Consider the following 13,471-nt stretch of genomic DNA (forward strand, 5'->3'; position numbering starts at 1 on the left):
TCTTCAATGACAACTGGAAGATCTGATGTGGTGACTCCCAGTCTGTAACACCAGAGGGTCAACATTCCTAACCCCAAACGCTGTAACCCAATGGCCTATGTAATTGTTTCAAGATTCTGTGACCCCCTTAAGATGGTACTTTAGGAAGCTAATCCCCCCATCTTCCAATTCGCTAGCTTATTGCTTAATAAATGTCCTTTCTATGCCACCACCTTGCCTCTTGATCAGTGGCTTTTGTCTTGTGGCGAGCAGATCATGTCCTTTGTGTGGTAACAAGATCATCTCAATATCCTGTCCTTCCCCCAACCCCAGGACCTGCCATAACCTCTGTGGAGAGAGCACACTCTTGTGTGGGCTGGAAGAGAGAAGAATCCCAAAATGACTATTCCTCCAGGCTTCCTAAGAAGCTGGGGGAAGACATCTCCAAGGGAGGCTTTTTCTTATCGTCTGCGCCATCACACTTCCAAGAGGTGCTGGAAGGAAGATTAGTCCCATTCCTTCCATATCAAACAACTATGCACCTTCTGCTAGGAGACTGTCAGGCCCACTGACAGCATCTATCTGCCCTTCATCCTTCTTCAAATCTGCTATTTCCAGAACCCCTTCTCCCAGTCCATCCCCTAGTGTTCTAAAATCACTTAGGTCTTTCATTGTGCATTCTGGAACCCACAGTTGGCCAGCAGCATACTCTTCTAATTCCTCAGGCTGCTCTCTCAAAGTTCTTTTTCCTTTCACCTGTTGTCCTACCTGTCCAGCAACTATAACTGCTTTCCATGCAGCTACCTTTAGTGTGGATCTATTTTCTTTTCTTTTCTTTTCTTTTGCTGAAGAAGATTCACCCTGAGCTAACTTCTGCTGAAAATCTTCTTTTTGCTTGAGGAAGGCTCGTCCTGAGCTAACACCTGTGCCAATCTTGCTCTGTTTTGTATGTGGGCTGCTGCCACAGCATGGCTGCTGACGAATGGTGTAGGTCCATGTCTGGGAACAGAACCTGGGCTGCCAAAGTGGAGTGCGCTGAACTTAACCACTGGGCCACAGGGCTGACCCCTGGATCTATTTGCTTTTTTTCCCCATGTTAGGAACTGAGTGTTGACTGTCCTTTCTCTCCATCCTTCCAAATACTTTCTTTTCTCCCCTCCTTCAAAAACCTAAGTCCTTTGAAATTGATTCTGTTACACCGTATCACCTATTCCTCTTCCCTGTTGCTGTCAACTACCTGCCTCCTCATCAGTCCCCTGCATTCACTGATGATTTTATCATCTGTTTTGCCATCTTCTCTCTCTGTATCCCTGTCACCATTCTTTGCAATTTCAAGATTCGTTTGGATGATCTATTCAACACTTAGTCCTCTCTGATCTTTAAAGTAAGCTCCAGTGAACTTTCACCACTCATCTCAGACACCCACTTGTGCACTCATACTCTCAACCTTGTCAACACCAATAACTTGACCCTATTCCATAATTCTTTTTTTTTTTTTGAGGAAGATTAGCCCTGAGCTAACTGCTGCCAATCCTCCTCTTTTTGCTGAGGAAGACTGGCCCTGAGCTAACATCCATGCCCATCTTCCTCTACTTTATATGTGGGACGCCTACCACAGCATGGCGTGCCAAGCAGTGCCATGTCTGCACCCAGGACCTGAACCGGCAAACCCCGGACCGCCGAAGCGGAATGTGCACACTTAACCACTGTGTCACCGGGCTGGCCACTATTCCATAATTCTTTTACCACTTTCTCCATGTCCAACTTGCTTACATTTTTACTCCCATTCCAGCTTCTTTCATCTTCATTAAGATGTTCAGTCTTCCCTTTTTGTATTCTATTCATTTCCTTCATTCTTTTTCTCACTTCCCTCCTTACCCAGCTTATGTCTCATGGCTCAGCACTATAACCACTCCTTTGCAACCATAGTTAGTTCTTTTCTCTCTACCTTGTTTTCTTGGCAGAACCCTAACCCTAGTTAAATCCAACTACCCACCAACTCTGTTCCTGTACCTGAACAACTAAACATTCTGAGATATGAACAGTTTTGTTGTCTGGTCTCATTTTAAAAGTATGACCACAGGGGCTGGCCTGGTGGCGTAGTGGTTAAGTGCATGTGCTCCACTTCAGCAGCCCCGTGTTCACTGGTTCAGATCCTGGGCACAGACCTACACACTGTTCGTCAAGCCTTTCTATAGTGGCATCCCATATACAAAATAGAGGAAAGATTGGCACAGATGTTAGCTCAGCAACAATCTTCCTCAAGCAAAAAGAGGAGGATTGGCAACAGATGTTAGCTCAGGGTCAATCTTCCTCACTAAAAAAAAAAGTATGACCACAAATCCCAGTGGGTATTCTAGAATTCCTGGTTATCCTAATACCATTCTTTAATGCAACTGTCTTCCCACTCTTTAGATTAATATTTTATATTTTTTCCTCTTTTCAAACCCCTTTCTCCCCCTTCACTTTCATTACCTAGCCTAGAAAATACAGGCAATTTGACTGCCAAGCATTAAGCCATCACATGGACGCATTCATTGCACAAATATTTAGCTTACTTTGTGTCAATCTTTGATCTAGGTAATGAGGATAGTGGTGAACAAGTAGACGAAGGCCTCTCAGTCTTGGCACTTTGTCCTTCTATCATCATATCTACCATTGCCCACTCCACATTATTTACCCAAACTCTGTTCTCCTCTTGTAGGAATGGATGGGCCCTTCTCTCATCTAAGGGCAACCCTCCACTTGAGGCCTGTATCCTAACCCTTCTCCCCTTCTCAGGGAATTTGTTCCTGCAGTTATGCCCTGTGTTCTCTAGCGTCAATTTCTACTTCTCTACTGGATCATTTATAGCAATTTACAAACATGCTGTAGTATCTTATGTCTAAAATTAAAACAAACCAACAAAAGCTCTTTTATGGCCCCATGCTTTCTTCTAGTTATTGCCTCATTTTTAAGTTCTCTTTCACAGCAACACTTCTTCAAAGAGTTGTCTATAAGCACTGTTTTCACTTCCTAGCTTCACATTCTTTTCTTAGCCCATTCCAGTCTGTTTATTCCCCGGCAATTTCATATCACCAGTGACCTCCAAGCTGCCAAATCTTATGGTCCCTTCTGCATCTTCCTATATTTTATAGGATAAAGGTTAGGAGGGTAGGTTTTGGAGACAGACCCCCTGGGTTTAAGTCCCAGTGTTGCTAACAACAGCTATGTGACCTTGGGAAAGTTGTTAATCTTTCAGCTTCTTGATTTCCTCATCTGGAAAGTGAGTATAACAATTGTACATATCTCTTAGATTTGTTATGAAAATTAAATGTGTAAATACATACAGCATTTGAACTGTGTGCTAGATACAGATTAAGTGCTCAATTAATGTTGGTTATTATGATGTTGATGATGATAATTACTACTACTCATACTATGGTAGTAGTGATGTTGGAATCCTTACCTTACTTGAGCACTAAGCACCATCTCAGACAATGGAGCATGCCCTCCTTGCATTTTCTAAACTTTCTCAGCTCCTCCTCTGTTTGACTTGCAAAAACAGAGCTCTAGCTCAGTCTTGGGAATCTATTCTCTATCCACGCTCTCTCCCTTGGTGATCTCATGCAAGCCTATGGATTTAAATAATCTCTATATCTCTATATGATAACACTTTCTAAATGGATTCTTTCCTGAGGACTAGACTCATACACTGAAGGCTTACTTGATGTCTCCACTTGAATGTCTAAGGTGCATCTCAGACTTAACACAATCACTAAAACTCTGGCATGTGCTCCCAGTTTCTTCTAAATCCTTATAAATGGCACCGCCGTCCATCTAGCTGATTATCAAAACTTGAGTTGTTCTTGATACCATATTTACCTTTCCCTCCATGTTATGGACTGGATGTTTGTGTCCCCTCAAAACTCTTGTGTTGAAGTCCTAATTCCCAGTGTAATGGTATTTGGAGGAGGGGCCTTTGGGAGGCATTTAGGGTGAGATGAAGTCATGAGGGTGGAGCCACCATGATGGGATTAATGTCCTTATGAAAAGAGAAAGAGATAGGAGATCTCTGTCTCTCTCTGCCATGTGAGGATACAGCAAGAAGGCAGCTGCCTGCAAACCAGGAAGAGAGCTCTCACCATACACAGAATCAGCCGACACCTTGATGTTGGATTTCCCAGCTTCCAGAACTGTGAGAAATAAATATTTGTTGTTTAAACCACCCAGTTTATGGGATTTTGTTATAGCAGGCCCAGACAATTGACACCATATTTCCAATTAATTCATTTTTTTCAACCAATATTTATTGAGCACCTATTGTGTGCTAGTCATTCTTCTAGCCACTAAGGATACAGATATTAACAGAATAAAAAAATTCTTTCCCTCATGGAGCTTACATGCTTGTCTTTTGACTCCACTCTGAAAATAAATTCAAATCTGTTCCCTGTTCTCCATTTCCACATCAGCTCTCAGTCATCATCCTCTTTCACTGGGTCAACTACACTGGCCTCATGACTCTTCTCCTCACTTCCACTCTAGCAGCAATCTATTCTCCACACAGCAGCAGAATGACCTTGTAAAAATCCTGCTTCTATTGCTTCATGGGCTTCCCATTTGGTCTGTAATAAAATCTAAAGTCCTTACTTTGACTCGTCTCTCTGACTTCATTAGCTCCATGACTCTCCCTTGCTCACTGGGCTCCAGCACGCTTGCCTTCTTTCCATTCTGCTTTAGAACTATTACATCAGATTTCCCACCTGGCATTCAGGTCTTGGTTTACATGTCACCTCCTCAAAGAGCCTTCCCTGATCATCTAATATAAAGTAGCCCCTAGTCACTTTCGTAAGAGTCACTCTCGTATATTTTCAGTGGTGTCTCTCCTAAAACCCCTTTGTATCTTTCTCAAGCTCTAAGTGCTTTAAGCCTTTTATTTTCCTCATTTATGTGATTAATGTGCTAATATTTTTCTCTTCAGATTTTAAAGTTGTTGAGACCAGTAGAGACAAAGTAATATTTATAAAAATAAGAAAAATGAAAGGAGGCTAAGTAGATATGAAAATAAATTACTTTGGACTAAGGAACAGGAACTCATTGTTTGAATGCTAACTTTGTCACTAGCTACAAGTATGGCCCTTGGGTACATTGTTTTCCTGAGACTCAGTTTCCCCATTTATGAAATTAGGTAGTTTAGAGATAGAGCCTCAGAGTGGCTGCAGTGTGAGCATTAGAACTAGAAAGGCCTGAATTTGAATTCTGGCTCTGTCTCCTATTGGGTATATGACTTTGGAGAAACTTTTCTTTTTTTGAGGAAGATTCACCCTGAGCTAACACCTGTGCCAATCTTCCTCTTTTTGCTGAGGGAGATTCACCCTGAGCTAACACCTGACAAATAAAAATGGCAAGCAATAGGATATATTGGAGTATATGAGGAAGCCATTTGGTATAAACCTAATTAGGCCTGACTTCTCTTTTTTTTTCCTCCTAAAGGGCCTGACTGGCTATTGAGCACGCATTGCATATCTGCTTAGACATTTCCTATGGCCAGAACAAAGGCCCTTGTGATAAAGATGCAACTTCCCCCCAACATTAGCATTTTTCCTTAGGCTAGGAACTGATTGCTGCACTCACCTCCCAGCTCACCTGTGACCACCCAGCTGGAGACAACAGACTGCCACCCTGCTGTGTTCACAGAGACAGAAGACCTACCTGCTATTTCCATCAATCGCTGTGCCGACAGAGCAGTCTCGCGACTATTGTAAAAGGGACATTTCAATCCTATGTGAAACATCCTCTTTGAGGGTATATAACCACCCTTATACCCCCACTTCTTTGGAGTGCTCTGTTCCTTTGTGGAAAGACTCTCCCGGGTTATAATCCTCAGATTTAAGCTCAGAATAAACTCACCCAAATTTTCATTTATAGATTGGTTATGGATTATTTTCGTCGACACACCTGTGCCAATCTTCCTTTTTGCTGAGGAAGATTCACCCTGAGCTAACATCTGTTGCCAGTGTTCCTCTTTTTTTTGTAATTGGGCCGCTGCCACAGCATGACCTCTGACAGATGAGTGGTGTAGGTCCACACCCAGGAACTGAACCCAGGCTGCCAAAGCAAAGCATGCCAAACTTAACCACTAGGCCACCAGGGTTGGCCCTGGAGAACCTTCTTAAACCTACCCTATCTGTCCAAAGAGTCGTCGTGAGAATTAAATAAACTATGGAAAAACCTAGCACGGAGCCCAGGGCATGTGGGCACTCTGGAAATTCAACTTTTCCCTTCCCCTTTTTCTGCTACGAACTGTGATAAACAATGTTCCTTGCATGCAGCAGACCCTAAAGATGCATAGAATGAGTAAAGCACATGTAAACTGAGAGTACGGAAATTCATTTTTCTTCTGTCCTCATTTCCAGGCATAGTGAGGTACAAAGGACATTCCCAGTTTTGTTCAGTTCCAAGCGTGAATGTAGGAAACTAATTAAAAGAAAGAAAGAGTAAAAACAACCTCATCAAATATGCACATACAGCAGGCACATAATTTGCACTCAGAAGAAAGAAGTTTACACTAAACTTTGCAAGCATGAGATGGTTCTCCTTCCTAGCGTAGGTTGTGCTGGGGAAGGGCATCTAGACAGGGAGCATGCAGTGGAAGCTCCTGGGGCCCTTCCTCTCTTGCAGTTCCCAGGCAGGGCAGCACCTGGGCAACACGTGGCACTTTGGGAGGCCTCTGATTCCTCAGGGAGCCTCATATATGCCACAGCTGCCCGGAGAGCCCTTCCTTATCTCCTTGGCTTTGTCTCCCCAGGGGAGAAAGGGAGTCTCCATTTACTGAGTCCCAACGTCTGTCAGCCACACTTCTAGGCGCTATATAAGATTCACAACAAACCTTAGAGTAGGCAGCATTTGTGACGTCTTACATTTGCTGAGTTTCTACCACTTGCCAAGCCCTCTCACAGAGACGTCTCATACTCCATCTTCATCTTCACAGCAATCCTGGAAGGAGATATAACTGTACACTTTGTGCAGATGAGGAAGTCAAGGTTTAGAGAGGTTGAATAACTGCGGGAACTTCCTCATCCTGGGAGTGGCTGAGCTGAGATTGAAAATGAAGACTATCTGACCCCGAGACCCAGCACTTGAACCAGATTAATAAAGCATGAAGAAACAACTGATCCCGGAAGAGTCTATGCGTGTGTGCTTGTATACGCTCCCCTTACCTGATTTATTTTTGAAATTATCTTTCCTTTTTAAGTAATTTTATTGGGATTATAATGGTTTATAACATTGTGTAATTTCGGGTGTACATTATTGTTTATCAATTCCTGAATACACTCCATTGTGCTCACCCCCAGTAGTCTAATTTTTATCCATCACTATACATATATAGCCCTTTGTTCCTTTCCCCCACCTCCCCAACCCCCTTGTCCTCTGGTGACCACTAATCTGTTCTCTTTATCCAAGTATTTACCTTCGACATATGAGTGAAATCATGCAGTATTTGCCTTTCTCTCTCCGGCTTACTTCGCTTAGCATCACACCCTCCAGGTCCATCTATGTTGTTGCAAATAGGACAATTTTGTCCTTTTTATGGTTGAGTTGCATTCCATTGTTGATGAAAGAGTTTATGGTTTCCTGATGTGCCAGAAGCCTTTTCTCTTTAAAGCCTTAATGCCCATCGTTCCTTACACTGAGCTACCCTTTTCTTGAACTCTCAAATGTGCATATTGTGCCTCATCCTGTGAAAGCCCAGAGGGAGAGTGGCAGGCAGCATTTCCTGAAGGGTTGAGAGGCTAGGCTTTTAGGTCAGATAACCAGAGAAAGGTGGGAGGATTAAATGAGATAATGTATGTAAAGTGCCTGGTACCTGGCAGCCTTCAAAAAGCTCAGTTGTTATCATTGTTGCTGTTATTCTTACTATTATTATTTACTTCAGTCCCATCACCCCTTACAGTCCTTCATCTTTACAAGTAGAGGTGAGCTCCCTCCTCTCTGTCTTTCTAAAGAAATGCGGCTGGACTTCTCCTCTGATACTCAGCATTTGCTGCCTTGTTTATAACTATTTCTTCTCCTCTCTTATTTTCTAGAAAAATTATATTCTCCTCTAGGAAGGGATCTGGCTCATCTATTTTCTCCCTCTTTACACACAGAACACGGCTGTGTACACAGTATAACATTAGGGCACATTTGTGGATGGAAGGAAGGAAGTGAGGAAGAAAGGAAGGAAGGAGAGAAAAGATAGATGAAAAAAGAAAAGAAAAACAAGCGAAGAAGGGATAAAGGTTGCAGAATACAAAGGCTGAATATATTAGAGAGTTATGCCTAAATCCAATGGGCTTTAGCAAACAAAAATAATGGGAATAATTATAGTTTAAGTCACTACACAGCCATAATAACAATATGGATTTATGAATATGTATCTTGTACCAGACAACATTCTAAGTGCTTTCCCCACATTATCTCAGGTAGGTATTACTTTTATCTAAATTTTGTGGATGAGGAAATGGAGGCATAAGAGCCTCAGTACCGTGGCCAGGATCCCAAAGTCAGTCAGTAGGTCAGTCTGACTCCAGAGCCCAGCTCTGCATCATTGTTCTCTAGATTCTTTTTCTTTCTTTTTTAGAACTGTTTGGCAAGCTTTTTCAAATTTATTATTTCTCTGACTATTCCTAACAATCCTATGTGTTTTCTATTATTACTCCCACTTTACAGAACTTTGGGATGTTGGCTGACTTCCCCACAGTCTCACAGCTGGTTAGCTGTAGAAGCACGACTTGTATCCGGGTACCCTGACCACTGTTCCCATGGGCTTTCTCCACTTGCCCTCACAGCGAAGAACAGGCTGAGTGTCTGGAGGAGCCATGGCAAAGGTGCAATGAAGCAATTAGCCTTTGTCTGAGTGATCGGGGAGTTCAATTACTACCTATATCAGAACACCAGTCATGGAGTCTTGGTCATTTATTCATCTTGGCTTTTTTTTTTTTAAGACTTTACTTTTTTAGAGCAGTTTTAGGTTGACAGCAAAATTGAGCAGAATTTACAGATTTCCTATATACTCCCTGCGCCTGCAGAAACATAGATTCCCCCACTATTAACATCCCCCATCAGAGCGGTACATTTGTTACAACTGATGAACCTACACTGACACATCATAGAAATCCATAGTTTACATTAGGGTTCACCCTTTGTATTGTACATTCTTTGGGTTTAAATGAATGTATAATGACATGCATCCATCATTACAGTATCATAAGAGTAGTTTCACTGCCCTTCCACTGTGTTCTGCCTGTTCATCCTCCACCCTCCCACACCCTTGGTAACTTATTTGTTCACTTTCCCTAATAAATTAGGTTTACGTGGGGATAAGGACACATGCCTCTTTCATTTCTGTACTGTCACTTAACAGTATATGGCTTCACTCAGGACTCCACAAATATTTTAGTAAACAAATAAGTGGAATGCCTAATGCATGCACTTCTGTATTAGATTAGACTTCTCACATAGTCGTGAAGAAGACAATATCTCTGTTGCGCTTTGAAGGAGAAAGATAATGGGAGCCTGAAAAGTAGGATTTTTATGGCCCAGTGCCATGAGTTTTTGTTATGTCTCCCAAATAATTTCATGTGGACCTCTATTTCATTGATATTATCTATCTATCTAATCTATCTATATATCTACCTCTACTGATATATATATATATATATTTCCATATAATTATTGACATATAAATCATACTTTCACATATTTCTATAAGTTATGAGAACTCGTTGACTAGTTAGAGTGGGGCAACAAGCAGAAATGATAGAAAATGTCCTTGTTTACTCACACTGTTTGCCCTGAACAATGAGCCAGCTTGGACCATGCGTCCTCTAATTTCTCCCAGTGAGAGGGGCTGTACCTGAATTCAGCTCCTGCTGGAACTGATAACTTCCAACTTGCTACTGACTCCCAAGGTCCCAAGTTGTTTGGCAATTGACTTTACTAGAAAATTCTGAAAACAGCTGGCACCTAAATCCAGACCGATTCCAGTACTCTAATTATCCGTCTCCCACTGGCAAGGTTGATCTCACGCTTGTCCTCTAAGAAGGAATAGCCACATTTTTTTACCTTTACCTTCATATGTAAACTACCTTCATGTCCAGCAGAATTTCTTGGCTTCACACACCTCCATATGAGAACAAAGAGAAAACAGAAGACTTGGTAGGCAGAATAATGGTACCCCAAAGATATCTATACTCTGAAGCCTGGAATCTGGAAATATGTTACCTTATATGGCAAAGGGACTTTGTACGTATGGATAAATTACAGACCTTGAAGATAAGGAGATTATCATGGATTGTCTCTGTGGGTCCAATCTAATCACATGAGTCCTGAAAAGCTGAGAACCTTTCTTGGCTGTGGTTGGAGAGAGATTTGACAAGGGAAGAAGGGTCAGAGTATTTCAACATGAGATGAATTCAACCAGGCATTGCTGGCTTTGAAGATGGAGAAAGGGGGTTATAAGCCAAAGAGTGTGGGCAGCCACTAGAAGCTAGAAAAGGCAAAGAAAGATTCTACCTAGAGCCTCCAGAACAGAACACAACTCTGCTCTCTCCTTAATTTTAGCCCAGTGAGATCTACACCAGACTTCTCACCTACTGAACTGAAAGGTAACAAATTTGTGTTGATTAAACCATCAACTCTGTGATATTTGGTTATGGTAACGAGAGGAAACAATACACATGGTTTCTTCTTGCTGACCCTTGCTTTACAAATTTTCCCATAACCCATACCCTGTGATGTGGGATTCATCCTGAGGCTTGACGAACAAGAGATAGTGATCAGGTAAGTACCCACCTTGAACGACAGTTGGCTCATCTAAAAGTTACTATTAAACATCAAAAAAAAAATACAATTATTTGTGGGTTTGTGTGCAAATTTAGTAAAAGTTTGTTGGGCAATACATCTATTTTCTCATCACATTTTCTCCCAGTATACACTCACACCAAAAAAGTCATACTGCATCTCACTGGAGTATCACAGGATTGAATGAAAAGCAGATGACAGAGTTAGTGCCAGAAAAGCAGTAACTGGTTATTGGACAGTGTCAGTGATCCAGGAGGAGAGTGTGTTCAGGGCTGTGTCAGTGGAAGCTGCTATAAACCAAGTAGAGAAGGGACGGGTCACGAGCAAACTGAAAACAGGGTTTTGCATTGATGACAAGGTAGAAGACACAAAGTACTGAGAGCAGTCATTTAGGAAGCCATTGTCAAAATCACTCCACTGTCCAGATGGAGTTGCCTCGGTCTTGGTGGGTCTCTGCAGCACAGGGCTATCTTGAGAATACCAGTTGTGCTTTCCTGTGCTGCCACTCCAAGACTCTGAAGCCCAACTGTCAACATCTACTATTCAATAGTCACCAAGTTCTTGTTTCACGAAATGAAAAATGGAACCTATTTTGGGCCACTCTTAGGGTTTCAGAAATTGTATTTATACAGCTGGCGACATGTGGTTAACATGTGAGAATCAATCAGTCCTCATACATTGTCAGAGTTGGGCCATGAGTTATGAAGAGAATACTGGGTCACATTTTCTCTCTAGTTTCTCTGTAAATCAGTTCCACACTTAGACATACATAAACTTTTCCTCCTCTGAGTGTACCTGTAAAATACATTTGTCATGACACAGTGAAAGAAGGATGGTCTTGGGGCCAAAACCTCTGTTCAGATTATAGAATTGCCACTTACTAGGTATGTGACCTTAATCAAATTACTCAACCTCTTTTAACCTTAGTTTCCTTGTCTGAAAAATGGGGATAATTTCATAATAAACTGGTTCTTAAGAGGATTATTGTGAAAATTAAATGAAAAAAATTGTGAAAAGCACCTAATATTCTTGGCTCATAGTAAGACCCCCATGACTACAAACTGATATTATTTTTACTGTTACTTTCAAGTAGCAGCAACACACAGATTGAAATAAGAAGCCGCAATCTCCTGCTTTAAATTAGAGTTGACTATTCCTTTCTTTTCCCTTCCTTCTTCCTTCCCTCCTGCCACCTCTCAATCTCTCTCTCTCTCTGTCTTTCTCTCTCCAAGGCCAAGTTTTAAAAAAAGAAATGGACTTTGATGGTTATGACATTTATAGCATTATCAAAAATAATCTGCTTAACTGATGTCATGAAGAATGAACTGAAGCAGAAAAAGACTGGAGGCAATGAGACTCATTAAGAGGCTGTGAGTACCAAAATCATAATCGGAATTTCCTAACATGGATTATGGCTCTTTTTTCTAACTAGTCTTCATGGATAGATGCCTTAGACTCGTGAGTCATTCTCAACTTAATCCCTTCTCCCATCTCACCCATCTAAGCATTTACTGAGTCCTGACCACTTAACTTCCTAAATGTCTCTGAAATCTATTCCCTCATCTCCATTCCATTGACTGTGCATCTCTCACAAGGACTTCCTGAACAGCCTCCTTCTTGTCTTCTGCTGCCTGTCTGCCCTGCCACCACGCCGTTTATACACTGCAGCCAGCATGATCTTTACAAAAGGAAAACAATCAGGCCTCCTCCATTCCTCTATTTTGAACACCCCTCCTTTTTTTTTATTATTTGATGGTTTTATGTTTGGATGTTTGGGAAAAAATATTGCTAGCCATTTGACATTTGAAAATCTTTATGTAGTCATAATTATGCTATACTGACTACTGAATTAATTAAAGCATTTTGCCTTATGACATTTTTATGCAGAAGTCCTGTCATGTGACATTTAAAGATTATGATAAAACTGTAGTAGGAGGAGGTAGGCAAGGGAAGTGGAGGTGGAGGTTGAGTGAAAAAGTGAAATCCTCGACTACCGTAACAGGATGTCAATAGACAATGTCTTAATTGATGAATCAAGAAATAGCTGAATGAGCAAATTATTTAAACAGAGAGGTGAATAATAGATAAAACAGCTAAATGTTCAAAGTGACAGCTACTCAAAAGCAGTATGGCTAAGAGATGGAGCAGAGGTTCAACTGTATCCCATACAAGTCTCTTAGAATATTTTTATTTTGTTTTGTTTAGCTGTTTTTCTAATTGAGATATAATAGACATATAACATTATATTAGTTTAGGTGTACCACATGATGACTTGACATGTGTATATATTATGAAATGATCACCACAATAAGTTTAGTTAGCATCCATTACCTCATATAGTTACAAACTGTTTCTCTTGTGTTGAGAACCTTTAAGATTTACTTTCTTAGCAATTTTCAAACATACAATACAGTATTAACTATAGTCACCATTCTGTATATTAGATCCTTAGAACTTATCTTAACTGAGTTTTCACCGTTTGACTTCCTTCACCCGTTTCACCCTGGCCCCACCTCCTGCCTTTTTTAAACTATGGGCTTTAGAATTAAGGCCAAACTCTGTAACCGGGAATATGAAGCTCTTTGAGGCAGACCTTTTATATCTCTACAGTCCTATCTCACATTTTGCCATGCACCATTTACCCTCGCACTTGCTGTTCTGAAGTTCT

This window comes from Equus quagga, chromosome 14 (genome assembly GCF_021613505.1).
Source record: "Equus quagga isolate Etosha38 chromosome 14, UCLA_HA_Equagga_1.0, whole genome shotgun sequence".
Lineage (NCBI taxonomy): Eukaryota > Metazoa > Chordata > Mammalia > Perissodactyla > Equidae > Equus > Equus quagga.